Source organism: Ochotona curzoniae, unplaced genomic scaffold (assembly GCF_017591425.1).
Source record: "Ochotona curzoniae isolate NIBS_2020 unplaced genomic scaffold, NIBS_Ocur_1.0 scaffold_2683, whole genome shotgun sequence".
NCBI lineage: Eukaryota > Metazoa > Chordata > Mammalia > Lagomorpha > Ochotonidae > Ochotona > Ochotona curzoniae.
In genome coordinates, this window is record NW_024467100.1 from 962,661 (window position 1) to 978,042 (window position 15,382).

The following is a 15,382-nucleotide window of genomic DNA, read 5'->3' on the forward strand; positions in this document are numbered from 1 at the left end:
CACCTGAGTGTCTTCCCAGATGCCGACTTGCTGGAAGGTGATGATGCCATGTTGAACAGGAGCTCCATAGGATAGATCAGCAGAGGGGGTATAGCCTTGAGACAAAATGCCCTACTCTATGAAACTCCAGTCTGCTCTCTTAGTTATGGATAAGTGAAAAGGTGAGAATGCATAAGCAAAGGGATGAGGCAGAGAAATGCAAATGCTCAATGATTTTATTTTTATTTTTATTATTTTTAAAGATTTATTTTTTTTTTAATTGGAAAGTCAGATATACACAGAGGAGGAGACCCAGAGAGGAACACCTTCCATCTGATGGTTCACTCCCCAAGTGACTGCAATGGCTGGAGCTGAGCCAATCTGAAGCCAGGAGCCAGGAGCTCTTTCGTATCTCCCACACGGGTGCAGGGTCTCAAGGCTTTGGGCCATCCTCAACTGCTTTCCCAGGCCACAAGCAGGGAGCTGGATGGGAGGCAGGACTGCTGGGATTAGAACCGGAGCCCATATGAGAACCCTGGGCGTGCAAGGCAATGACCTTAATCACTACACTATCATGCTGGGCCCCAAATGCTGAATGATTTTTAACCAGAGTAGAATTACTTGGGATATTTTTCTTCTACTTTTCAGAATGTTGCTCTATTACTTTTTTTTATAGTGAAAAAGTAGGATTATACCTGACCTAAAATAATGCATTGACTTGTACTAGCTATGTGATCTTAATGAAGCAGTGCCCAATGTCCTATTGGGAGCAGTATGGGGCAGGTGAATGAAAGGAATGGGAAAGAGCGGAGTTCCTGTGCTTTGCTTCTTGTGTATCTTGTCCATTGCTCTCTGTGCAGATGAATGGATTCCTCCTTGCATGAGGAGACCCATACCAAGTCAGCATCAGCTTTTGCAACATGATTCCCAAGTTTCTGTCTCAAAGCTTGCTAAGAGATGAGGGGACTGACTAAGGTAGAGTGGTGACTTGTCTTCACCCTTGACATTAGGCTGTATTACTCCAGTGATGTTATGTCAATGGTCAGAATTACAAAAAGCATCCTTACTGCGTTGTGACAGGACACTGGGCGTCACTGTGGATGCAGCCATTGTGCCCCCAGTCTTGATTCTGCACTGTGTAAAGGCAGCTAACCCTAGGAGGAGGGGGAAAGGATAAGAGAGCCAGAGCTTAAGGGAGTGCTGAGATACTTTCTTGGCCCATTTTCTACCTGCTAACTAAATTGCATGTAGATTAGAATTTGTGAGGTGCTGTAGCGATAACTCTATTGCTGTAAGGCTCATATGAGAGCCTGGCACAGTGGCCCAACAGCAAAAGTCCTCGCCTTGCATGCACTGGCATCCTATACAGGTGCCAGTTCTAATCCCAGCCACCCTCCTTTCCATCCAGTTCCCTGACTGTGGCCTGGGAAAACAGTCAAGGACAACCCCAGACCTCGGGACCCTGCATCGGCATGGGAGACCCAGAAGAGGCTCGTGGCTTCTGGCTTTGGATTGGCTCAGTTTCAAGTCTTTGTGGCCACTCGGGAAATAAATCAATGGACAAAAGATCTCTGTCTCTCCTTCTCTGCGCATATCTGACTTTCCGATAAAAATAAATAAATATTAAAAAAAGGTTCATAGGAAAGTGAGAGAAGGGAAAGTGAATAAAAATTTATATATTGTAATGTGTTCAAATGTCACTTTCTGCCTTCCCCTGCCTCCCTTTGCCAGGTAATGACTTCATTAACTTTCTATTAATGAAAGCTGTAAAGACTGGGTATGAATGTGTACATTTTGAATGCATGTTTAGAACCGACACGAGCTGCTTGAGAGATGACTTAAGAATCATCTCTTGCAAATATATTGTTTTATCCTAATATTCAGAAAGATTAAAATAGGATTTTAATAAAATTCTTCCTCTATGCTTGTTTATGTAATATGCAATATAATCACAATAGAACATTTTCCCTTGATGATTGAATTATTCAAACAGATAAAACAGCTTGTTAATATTAAAGATAGCAAATACGTAGACATTATAAGTGAGATGGAATCACTTCAGAGGACAGAGTCAATGGCTGAAAGATATTATGGAGTGTATTTTAGCAATTAGGTCTATTTTCTGGGTGGGAAAGTAAATTCCTGGAGACCCCAACTCAAAATGATTAGAGTTGGGGAAGAGGTAGCATTGTGGCACAGTGGCTTCAGCCACTGCCTGCAAATCCAGCATCATCTGTCAGAGTGTTTGAGTCTTAACTGTTCTGTTTTTTTTTTTTCTTTTAAATTTTTTTTCATTTATTTTTAATTTTCCATGATGTCAACATAGTTCATCAGAGTGGAGTAGATCGAGGGTTATGGAAAAGTGGGTGTGATCATTGTTTCCAAATTTTCCATTTCTCCTTGTTTTAAGGGACAGAAACGGTTTCCAACTTGTAGTCCTGCCAGGCCCAGCCAGTTCCCAGTCCTGGCCCTGATGTGAACTGGATATTGTTGCAGTCTTATCTGGCCCCTCCTGCATCCTGTCTTCATTTACATTTTCAGATCTGACAGTAGATGTTATGAACTGGCCCTCCCTAGGCTGTCCCCGGAGCTGATCCATGTGTATGTCAGTGGATGTTGTTACCTGGCCTGGTCTGGGTTGCTCCTTGCATCCAGGGCTAGTTCTTAAACTCATCTGCAAGGACTGCATTCTGACAAAGGAGTTTCCCCAACTCCTCAATCAGGTCTTCTCCCAGTGACAGATGTTGCAAACACCAGTGGGTCATTGGCCCAGGTAGACTTTGTCTACTTCCTGTCCTGGCAGGAACAGTGGCCTTTTTCCAATCAGTCCACATCCATTCTGGTTCTCACTGTTGGATGCTGCAGCCCAGCCACCCCTGGTCTACAGCCAGACAAAGCTCAAAGCTCTCACATGGTTCAGTGGGAGCCAAGAGCTAGTCCAGCCTGTTCTATACCCATACTGGTTCTGATATGTACAAGTGGGTGCTGGAGTCCTGCCCAGTCTGGTGCTTCCCAGACCCAGTCCACCTCTCTGCCGAGAGAGACTGCATCCATGACAGCCTAGATGACTGTCCCTATTCTGACTCTCACACTCTCCTGTGGAAACCCCAACCCAGCTGGGGCATTCATTTAGTACCCCAATCAGGCCTGTTCCCAGCCAAAGCTCTTGTGCATGCCAATGAAGATTGTTATTCCACAGGAGTGAGAACCCATACACCCCCACAAATTCTGCCTCCAGTGCTGCTCAGCATCATGGCCCAGCCACACATTACCAATTCCCTGTTCTGACCTCACTGGTGGGCACCTTGATCCAGCCCTGCCAGGGAGGCCCCCATTCCAGCCTCAGTTTGTGTCTGTGAGTGGTATTCAGTGATAGTTGATGCTAACTACCCCAACTCAGGCTGCCCAGGTGAGCTGGTATTTCGGTCTGACCCTTACAGTTCCTCCCATTCCCTGCTCCATACACCTCAGTCTCAGCACCCTTGCTTACTTGCTAGAACAGTTGCAATGACCATGGAAGTCTGTTGGAGTTATTTATCACCTGGACAGAATGCTCAGGTTCCTACACACCCCCACTTGTGTCATCCACCAGACTTCCTATAGGCCTACATACCAAAGTCCCCAAAGCTCACTACCAGGTGGCCAGAAGGCTTTACCTGGACTCTCCAGCAGCCTCTAGACATCAGGCAGGGTCAAAAACCCTGCTCACAAGCCTAAGCTGTCCTCCATCACGCCAACCACAACAGTGCGCATCCGGTAGGGTGGGGATTCCATTTCATATTCCTAGCACGACCCAAGGACCTGTCCCTGTTCTACTTTCTATCCAGCTCCTGCTAATATGCCTGGGAGGCTGAAGATCATGGTTCAAGTACCTGGTCCCTGACACTCGTGTGGGAGACCCAAATGGAGTTCCTGGCTCCTGGTTTTGGCCTGGCCTCTATCTGGTTGGTTTCAAATCATTGATGATTTTTTAAAGGGTAGGTTAGTTTAGATTTGGTGTCCCCACTAATTGTTTCTGCATTCTTAGTGATCCCACCCTTTAAGTTTATACTCTTTCCACCTAACTCCTGCCACAATTCTTGACTATTGAAAATAATTTTATCAGAGTAGTTAGTTTTTACTGAGCAACTACTACATGCCAGGTCTAAATCTAAAGCCAATTGTCAGATGGGTACTATTACTAGGACAAAGAGAGGTTAAGTAACTTATCAAAAATAATATAGTTATTAGTAATGGCAGAGCTGGGGCTGAATCCTAGGTTAGTAGGCTTCAGAAACCACAAAGATGAGCCAGCTTTTTGATAAACATAGGAAGACAATAGATCAGTTTTCTTTTTAAAATTCTTTCATCTTTTATTTTAGCAACATTTATCTATCTATCTAAATTTATTTTCATAATGCAGTTCCTTAAGCTCAGGGATTTCCTCTTCTAGTCCCCACTATGATTTCCCTATATTGTAATACTAGTATAATCCTTCAAAAACAGTCATGAGTCCATAAGTCAGTCATTGGAGGTATAGATAATGGTATAAAGTTCAGTATTCTATTATTAAGATCGTTGATTGGGAGTCCATCTTTTATTCTAAAGATGCTTACTGTGATGTATCTCCATTTCATGGTATACTTGTCTCCACTTTACAGTTCTAGATAAATATATGTATTTACATGTTTACCTTTATATCTATTGGCTTTGCATTTTGCATGGAGGTTTCCCTATATCAGAGAGAACATGTGATATTTGTCCTTTTGGTATTAGCTTATTTCATTGGGCATAATGGTCTCTGTCCTGGCAGCATAATGGAATATGTAAGTTAACAAGGGTCTGCAAACCAGAGGATTGAGTCCTGTTTAGAGAGATGTATAGTGAAGTGCCTTTCGGGGTTAGGAAAGGGGAGAAATGTTTTTTTAGTTTTAAATGACTTTATGTATTGATAGTTCTCTATGATGCCTACAAGACAACCATAAGTCTGTAAGTTGCTCTAGGACAAGCAGGGTTACACAGATTAATCTGGAGGCTTGAGAGCCAAGATTTTTGACCAGAAAGAAAAGACAGTTGCTTCTTTGGGGCTTGGGGATGAGTTTCAACTTTCTCACAGGCTGTAAAGAGTAGGGATTTTCTGCGATCTCTTGAGTAAATGCCGTGACTTCCTGTGGCTCATTCATTGCTTGCGGCCCTCCTTCACTAGTTTTAAAAAAGATCTAGTTATCTGCATTTGAAGAGCGAAATAAAGAGAGGAAGAAGGGTAGTAGGAGCAGAGGAAGAAGGAGGAGATGGAGGAGAAGGAAGACAGAAGGAAGAGGGAAGGGAGAGGGAGAGGCAGAAGGAGGAGGATGAGAAGGTAAAGAAGCAGAAGAAGGGGGAAAAAGGAGGGAACAGAGTGGGGCAGAAATGAGAGAGTCTTCCAACTGCTGGTTCACTCCCCCAAATGGCCACAATGACCAGGCTCACACTAAGCCAAAGCCAGGAATCCAGAGCTTCCTCTGAGTCTCCCGTGTGGGTGCAAGAGCCCAAGAACTTGGGGCCCTCTACACTGCTATCTCAGATATATTAGCAGGGAGCTGAATCAAAAGTGGAGCAGTACACTCTCAAAAAGCACTCCTATAGGATACCAGAGACTCAGGTAAAGGCTTAGCTTGGTATGCCACAATGCCAAACTCCTCTAGGTCCTCTGAATCAAGGTCCATGTCATCATATCCCACCAGAAAATTCTTAAATTATTAGAGAATTATCAGAACCAGTCTAGTTCTCTCTTAAGGAAACAGTCCCTTTTTAAAAGCTCAAATTTCTTATTTATTCTAAAAAAAAAAAGCTTAGCTGCAGCTTTTAACAGTTACTTGTATAAAACATCTTTCATGTTTTTTTTTTTTTTATTGATAAGGCAGATTTATAGAGAGGAGAGACTGAAAGAAAGGTCTTCTATCTTCAGGTTCACTCCCAAATTGGCTGCAGTGACCAGAGCTGAGTTGATTTAAGGCCAGCAGCCAGGAGCTTCTTCCGGATCTCCCATGTGGGTTCAGGGTCCCAAGTGGGATATCCTCGACTGCTTTCCCAGGCCACAAGCAGGGACCTGGATGGGAAGTGGAGTTAGCGTTCAGTTTTTCATACATTGCACTGGTTGTGTTGTAGAATGTTCCTCCTATGCCAACCTTGCTTAGTGATTTTAGCATGAAGTTGTGTTGGATTGTATGAAATCCCTCTCTGAAACAATTGAAATGATCATATGGTTTTTCCTTCATTTTGTTGATCTGGTGTACCACATTTATTGATTTGTGTATGTTAAACTATCCCTGCATGCCAGGGAAAAACACCACCTGGTCTGGGTTAATGATATACTATTGAGTATTGGTGGCTAGCATCTTGTTGGGGATCTTTGCCTCTATGTTCCTCAGGGACATTGGTCTGTAGTTCTCTTTTATGTTGTGTCTCTATCTGGCTTTGATGTTAGGTGATGTTGGCTGCATAGAATTTGGAAGGATTGCCTCTGTTCTTAACATTTTCAATATTTTGTGGCAGATTGGGGTAACTCCTTGATACATTTAGTAGTAGTCAGCAGGGAAGACATCCAGTCCTGGGATTTTCTTTGTTGGGAGGGATTTAATTACTGATTCAGTCTCTAACCTGCTTATAAGTCTATTTAGATTTTCAGTTATCTCATGGTTAAGCTTTGATAAATGCTATGTATTGATAAACCCATTTTTTTAAAAATAAATTATATTTTAAAAATCATGATTACATGGTTGATCAGGGTGGGAATGATCGAGGTTTAGGGAAATTTAGGTGAATTCATTACTTTCAAATTTGCTATTTCTTCTTATTGTTCTTGGGGAAAGGGAGAAACAAAGACGGAACCACTCATGACTTTCCACACATTCCAGTACTCAGCGATGAAGAATAGCTACCTCATATCAACCCAGAGTCTCGATGTGTACATATTCCGAGGGTTCTGTCCGGGTGGTTTGGATAGTTCTGAAATGCTGATTTCACCGATCCGAGGATGATACCACCTTCCCAATGTCCATTGGCTCCATTCACCAAGATTTTTTGCTGTCATTGTTTGTTTGGGTAGTTGTCTAGTTAGTTCTGTTCTTCTGCTACAGCACCAAATGTGCTATCATATTCTCCTTTCAGAACAGAGCCTGTGTCCCTTGCTCCACCTTTTTCACTAAGTAGGGCATGTTATTGCAGGCAAGTCCAAGTACCCAGGCCAGATGTCCCAAACATCTCCGATCCCCCACCTTGGGGCTCACAAACTTGACACCCATCTGGGATCCGAGCCAGGAGACCCAAGCCCCAGAAGATCCCTCACCCCCAGGGTTCATGAAATCAACACCCATGTAAAAGGCAGGCCCCAGGATCTGGGCCAAGCAACTCACATCCCACCGGTTCCCCTGTCCTTGGGGATCAGGAACCCATCCCCACCATACAGGTGAGTCCCATGACCCAAACCAAGCTACCCTATCCCTGTCATATCCCCTGTTCCTGGAACTCACATTCCCTACCCCTGCTGGGCCCAGGATGGCAGGACTCACTTCACCTTAGCACTGCAATATTATCGCACAACCTGGCCTAGTGTAGTCTGCCCCCTCTTCCACCTCCTGTTGGTGGGTGCTACAGCCTATCCCAGCCCAACCTGACTGCTGCCCTGGTCCTAATGTGAACTGGCTGGTGTTGTGATCCTATCTGGCACCTCGTACCCCGTTGCCCTGGTTCCCAGATTTGCTGGTGGGTGTTATGTGCTGGCCCAGACTGGTCTGTCCCCAGACCTGACCCACATGTGTACTGGCGGGTACTGGCATGGCCTGGGCTGCTCTTTGCCTTGCTTGTTATACTCACCTGCAGGGACTGCGTCCCGTGAAGGAATTTCCCAAGTTGTACTATCAAGTCTCTTCCCCCATGGCAGTTCTCATGCACATTAGTAGGTCTTTGACCCAGGTTGACTTTGTCTACCTCCTGTCCCAATAGGAACAGTGGCCTTGCTCAACCGGCCACACCCATTCTGGTTCTTGTTGTTGAGTGTGTAAGCCCAGCACCACCTAGTCCACGCCCAGGCACAGCTTTCATGTAGTTTAGCAGGAGTCAAGATCTAGCCTGGCCTGTTCTACATCCAACCTGGCTCTCATGAGTACCAGTGGGGGATGGAGTCAAGCCCAATTTGTCATTCCACAATCCCAGTGGGCACTCGTGCCAGTGCAGTCTGTAGAGATACACAGCCACACCTGCTGCCCTCAGTCCTACTCTCGTTCTCACCAGTGGGAACCCCAACCCATCTGGGATGCCCCTTTGGCTCCCCAGCAAGGCCTGACCCCATCTGCTTAGGTGAGCTAGCAGAGATTGCAGTTCCACAAGGGTGAGCCCACATTGCCCCCACGGATTCTGCTATCAGACCCACTTCTCTCACTCTTGTTCTGTCCTCCAAACCACTTTGGTGTTGGTCCCCTACACACATACACATGTCTTGGACTTATCATTGGAAGTCCCTCTGCTGTAATTCCTTACCTGGGCATAAGAACGACAGGTCATCTGCCACTGCCATCTGTGTGAACCCATCATCCCCTATAAATCAAGTCTCTCTAACCATGAGGGTACACCTCCGGGCTGCCCGAGGGGCTTCTGACAGCACCTCTGGTGTCTGGGCCACTAGGCTACAGGCACTTGTATGGGTCAAAAAACCTAACTGCCAAGATGGGATGGTCCTGGAGGCCCACTGAACTTCCCTCTCCAGAGGGAGCTAGTGTGCTCAGCTGTATGTACCTGTGCTGGGTTCAGAAAGCCTCCAAACAGGGGGTCTTGAAGACCAGCTGCAAGCACCCTTCTTCTAGGGCAGCACATGGCCCAGATACAGGCACCCATGTGGGCCAAAAAAATCTATCCTCCAAGATGAGGTGGTCCTGGAGGCCTGTGTTGGGTTCAAAAAGCCTCGAAATAGGGAGTCTTGGGGGATTAATTTGCTACTGGTTTTTTTTTTTAACTCCTTTAGATGTATAGTTACCTCATTTCCCTGTTGCTTTTCTATCTTCTTGACATAGGCATGTTCCTCTTAGCACTGCCTTGGCTAGGTCCTTAAACTTTGATATATTTTGTTAATGTCTTCATTCATTCTAAGGGATTAAAAAAAAGTTTCTCCCTTGACTTCTATAATCCATTGTTCATTCAGTAGCATGCTGTTCAGCTTCCAAGTATTTGCATGTTTTCTTAGGTATTTTGACTTGTCGGCCTGAGAAGAGGGGTGGGAGGATTTTAATTTTTAAAAATTCACTGAGGCTTGTTTTGTGGCCTATAAGGTGTTCAATCCTGGAGAAAGTTGCATGTAGGATGAAAATAAATTGAATTCTGTGCCTATAGGGTGAAAGGTCCTGTAGATATAAATTAAATCCACTTGTTCTATTGCCTGAGTGAGCTCTGTTGCTTCTTTGCTGAGTTTCTGTCTTATAGATCTGTCCACTGAAGTTAGTGGGGCTGCTAAGGTTCCCCACTATTACAGTAATGGGGTCTATATCTCCCTTTAGGTCCATCAGCAATTGTTTCATATAGGTAGATGCCCTGGCATTTTGTGTGCAACATTTGTAACCATTATTTTTTCTTGCTGGATGTTCTTTATTTCGTCTCCTTCTTCATTTCTTTTAATGCTTTTCACATTGAAATCTATATTGTATTAGAATGGCCACACTAGCTTATTTTTTCTTTCTATTTGCATGAAACATCCTTTCCCATACTTTCGCTTTCATCTTTTTGAGACATTTCTCTTGTAGGCAATAGGTAAATGGATTCTGCTTTTTGACCCAGTCCTCTAATCTGTATATTTTGATTGGTGAGTTTAAGCCATTTTCATTCAGGGTTAATAGACAGTGATTTTGTCTTGTCATCTTAGCATTGGGTTTCTCATTATTTGATTTCTTTTGTGATTTTATTGAGAAGAGCTCTACCTTTGCCTTCATTAACTGTAGCTGACTTTATTTTCTATCTTCGGTACATTTTAAAGTTAGGTTTGTTTTTTTCCTTTTAGGATCTGAAATTTGTCATTCCATTCTCTTCTGGCCTGAAGAGTCTCTTCTGAGAAGCCAGCAGTTGATCTGTTATTCCTCCGTAAGGCTGCTGGGCTTCTGAGGGTGTTGGGGTGGGCATTGAGACAGGAAGCAAAGTGGTTGTGGAGCCACAGAACTGTGGCTTTACTCTTCATTGCCCCACTTGTGGCCTGTGATGCTGTAAAGCAACCCACCAGTCAGCTACGCTGCTCTTTCTCACCACTTGTGCTCAGAACTGCTTGTCAGCTGTATATGTCTGCTTATGAGCCCATGCTGGTTCTCTGGTTCCCTCCCATTGTGCCCAGAATGCTCGCACCCAGAATGTTCGTCTTCACGTAGGCAGCCTTCACTCCCTCCACTCCACCTTGTGTACATGCACAGGCAGTTGGATCCATGCAACAGGTCTTAACGTTAGTCTAATCAATCATGGTTGGACTCTAGCTCTGGCTTGCCCACTGAACTAATCCAATTCTCATCTCTGCCCTGCTAAGCTTCCACATCCCCCTTTCGGGGTAGCCCTGGTGACTCTCAGGCAGTTTAAAGTGCAGACTTCCTGGGTCTGAAACGGACCTGGTTCACTACTTTCCTCTCTGTTGCCCCTCTCTCAGCTGGCTCACTCCCCAGTGGCTCAGCCCCCAGTGACATGACTGTGCTGATCTGGGGCACTCAGCGACCTGTAGAATTTTACTCAGCATCGCCTCTTTTCACGGATCTGGGGGACAGTACTTTGTTTCAGTGGCTTATAGCCACATGTTCCCTTTCTAGGGTACTTCCACAGGAGCCTGACAACTCAGTCTGGAAATAAGTAAATCTTCAAAAAAGAATCAATCAAAAAGAATCACATGAATAGCTTTCAAAACTGGACAGTGTTTTGCTATTCTGCATTTATTTTGAAGATATAAATCATATAATATTCAGATAAAACAGCAAAGCTAATTAAATAAATCAAATTCATTTTCAAATGCCATAAAACTCATCTAAGTATGTGCAAATTTGCACATTTAAATATATTTCAAGTGATACGACATGTTTTATAATTGAATATTTTTAATGATGGATAAGAGAAGGCATGGCTATCTTCATTAATTGATAATATTTAATCCTTAACATGTTTGCTGATGCGAAAATAGAGATAGTTTGTCATTTTATTTTGTGGAGTAGCAAATATTTGTTATTGTTAGAGTATGCATTGTGGCTTAATGAGTTGAAGTACCATTTAGGACATAAGCATCTTATTCTAGGGTGTCAGTTGGCATTCCCCATTACTCACTTCCAACTTAATTTTCTGCTGATGAGCATGGGAGGCAGCACTTAATGACTCAAGTGGTTGGACCCCTGCCACCTGAGTGGGAGATCCAGATGTAAATCCTAGTTCCTGGCGTAGATCTAGCCTACTTCTGGCTGTTGTAGGCATTTGGAAAGTGAACCAGCAGATGGAAAATATATCTGTGTCTCCAAATCTGTCCGTCATTCTCCCTTCCAAATTGGTTCACCAATGGCTGAGTGAGAAATTCCCAGATATATGAAACTCCCTTGTAGTTTTGCACTAGCTTCTACTAAAGTCATAGTAAATCAATATATGCATAAAACAAGCCATATAACTTTTCTGCTTATGCTTAACTCATCTGTAAGAATCCCAGTTTTACAAACAATGAGTATATATTTGGTTGGCATTGTATCCACCATTTGCAATGCCAACATCCCATATGAATGCCAGTTTCTGTACTGGCTATTCTATTTCTAATTTAGTTCCCAGCTTATGCACTTAGGAATGGAGTGGAAGATAAGTCCAAGTTCTTAAGCTGCTGCTATCCACCTAAAAGTCCCAGAACGAATCTCAGATATCAGTGTGGCCCAGCCACAATCATAGTGTCCTTTGGGAGTGAACCATTGCATGGAGGATCTCTCTTCCTCTTTCTGTAACTCTGTCTTTCAAACAAGTAAATCTTAAATAGAAAAAAGATGGGACTGTGGAAACCAAATAATCTGCCTAAAATTCAGCATCTTCAACCAACATGTCGTGATCCTCCTGGGAAGCAATCTGTATACATATACAGTTTACATACACACTTAAACAGATGTACATAGACATACAATCTTTTCATCAATTTTTATGAATCTTACATATTTTGAACCATTTTCTTAAGTTTTTTTTCCCTTTTTTAAAATTATTTTTTAATAATCTTACTTAGTTGATTAGGGTACAAAGGGTCAAGGGCTACAAGGTTAAAGTGGGTAATACCATTGTTTCCACACTAATATTATCATTTTTTCCCTGTATCTGGGGCTAGGGGAGTAACAAAGGGAAAAGCCCCACCCAGCCTCCTACCCATCCCAGATCCCCAACGGGAGGCACACTTTGAGGTCCTGCTCAAGCAGTCTCGATAGTTCAACAGTTCTGAATTGCTGCCAATCACACCATTCCAATCACGATGAAATCTATTCAGAGTCCACTGGCTGTCATGATTTCTTCATGGTTAGGGTTCTGAGACCAGCAGTTCAGTTGGAGGTATCTCCAAGCAAAGTTCATCTGAGGTGATCCCAGACCTAATTGTTGCGTGAGTTTGCAAGTACAGGGTCCAACACCATCCGTCGCACCAATCAGCTTATGCACATGTTGGTCGTTGCAATTGCTGGGTCCATTTGGTTTCCAGCCCCGTCTTCCTTGTGAACCAATGGGTGTTGTAGTCCAGCCCGATCCTGCCTACTTCATACTCGGTCCTCATGCAAACCAGTTGGAGCTGCAGCCTAGTTGGGGCGACTCCCCATAACTCCCACTAGTTCTGCCCCTACCCTGGCTCCCACACATGCCAGTATGTATCGCAGGCTTGTCCAGTCTGTCCCACATCCCATTTAGCTCTTGTATATGTCAATGAGCATTGAAGCTAGTTCAACCCAACCAACCTACTATCCAGCCCATACACTGGCAGATGCCTTTCTGTCTAGCCACCCCTGCCTCCGTCCTGGTTTTCGTGCTGTCCAGGGGGAGTGGTAACCCTGAGGGAGGTGCCCACTACCTCCTTACTAGGCTACTCCCACTCCCAGATTATGCACTTTGCAGGTGGTTCTGGCATTTGACTTGACAGAATTAGCTCCCAGTGCCAGCCTCTGTCAGCTGATGCTGCAGCAAAGCCCACCAATCCTCACCCACTATAACTATTGCTTGCACCAGTCGGAACAGTCAGCCCACCATAGCCCTTCCCTTTTCTAGCTCACATGAGGTCCATGGGTGTTATAGCCCTGCCTAGTCTGAACTGCCCCCATCCCAACTCACGCTTGCCAATGTAAGTAGTTGTCTAGCAGGGAGCTCACATTCCTTTGTCGGTTTTGCTTCCTCCCCCTGGTTTTCACATGTGCTGTTTGGGTGCTGCAACCACATCTGGTACGGCTCATCTCATCTTGTCATTCCTTAATGTGTACTGGTTTTATGTCGCGACCGAACCTGGCCCGACCCACACTGTTCTGGTGCTCGGATTCGCCAGCGGGTGATGTGAATGGGTTCACCCTGGTCTGTCCCTGGCCCATGCCATGTGTATGCCAGTGGGATAATTTCCATAGCCTGTTCTAGGCTGTTTCCTATTGTACTTCTTGTGCTTACTTGCAGGGACTGTGTCCTGCCAGAGAAGTTGCCCAGGCTCCCTCATCAGAACCTCTCCCAGTGCCAGATTTCGAGCATACCAGTGGGTCCATGAGCCAGCCCTACTCAGTTTGCCTCCTGTCCTAGCAGGAACAGTGGCTTTTCCTGACTGGCCTTCAACCCAATCTGGTTCTTACTGTTGGATGTTTCAACCCAGCAACGGCTCTTGCATACTCACATACAGCTCACACATAGTAAAGTAAGGGCTGAGACTTAGCCTAGTCTGTCACACACCTACCCTGATGGTGCTGGAGTCTAGGCTGGTTTGGTGCTTCCAGTCCCAGTCCACACTTGTGCTAAGTGAGATTACAACCGTATCCTGATCAGAATGTAGCCCCCATTCCAACCTCATGTTCCTTGGTGGGAACCTCCACCCAGCTAGAATGTCCCCTTAGATCCCCAATCGGGCCTGTTCCCAGCCTTAGATCACGTGCAGGCCAATGGTTTCTCTGACTCAGCTTGGCAGAGCCCCTCACCTGTCCTGGCCCCTGCGTTAGATGCTGTGGCTTAGCATCCCTGGCTCACACAGATCAGTTGGTGCAAGGGCCTACTTGGCATGACCTGTGCTTCATCCTGATTTCTGTTCTTTCTTGTGAGTTAAGGTTTGTTATGCCCTGCCCATTCTGCCCCCTTCCAGTTGTAGCTGGCTCACTCCACATCCTGTTTTAGGATTCACATTCGGGTGCTGCTGCCTTAACCTGCCCAGACTGTTGTGGGTTCCTTTACCTGTGAGTGATGGCAGGTGCCATGGTCATACCTAGCCTAGTCCATCACAACCCCAGCTTGCAAGCTAACCAGGGGGACTTGTATTTCCACATGGTTGGGCTCATACAACCCCACAGAGTCTACCCCCAGACCAAATTCTTTCACATGCTGGATAGTGTCTTGACTCTACCAAATGTGACCTCTCTACCACTCTACCACCCAATTGGGTAATGGTACCCACACCTGCCAAACAGCCCCTCATCCATAGCTTTGGTGTGGACTGGTGTGTGGCCATCAGTGATGTTCTATGCCCATTCTGGATCCCTAACTGGGCTGGTGCATTAGTCTAACCCAAATTGTCTTCTGGATGGTTCCCTCCAAACCATCTGGTCTCAGTTCCCACAAATGCCTGAAACTTCTATGACCCTTTCACTGGGAATCACCAGAAATTCACCTCTCACCTGCACTAAAACTGGCCTTAGTCATGGGTGTCCCCAGGCAGCAACAACATATTGTAAAAACACCAGAGTTTGCCGCCGGGCGGCCAGCAGGCTTCTCTTCTTAAAATATAAAAATCTTCAATATATTTGTGTTTAAAAGGTCACTCAAATTATTTTGATGTTACCACTTAATTGTCAGCATGTACTATAATATTTTAGGCCTTAGCATTTTCAAAAAAAGTTTTAATGATGTTTTGTATTGGAGTTTATTTCTCCTTTTAAATCCATTAATATTTGTTCCACATACCTAGGTGCTCTGGCATCTTGATTTGTATAGATTCATCATGGTGATCTCTTCTTGCTGAACGGATTCTTAGATCATTGTGTGGTGTCTTTTTCATCTTAATGTTTGTCACATCAAAGTCTGTGTTATCTGATATAAGAATGGTCATGCCAGCTCATTTTTCCTTTAGTCTGGAATGTCTTTTTCCATCTTTTCACTTTCATTTTCCGCAAATCTTTTTTGATGAGATGTGTCTCCTGTCGGCAACAGAAAGAAGGGTTTTGTGTGTGTTCAAATTCTTCAATATCCTAAATAA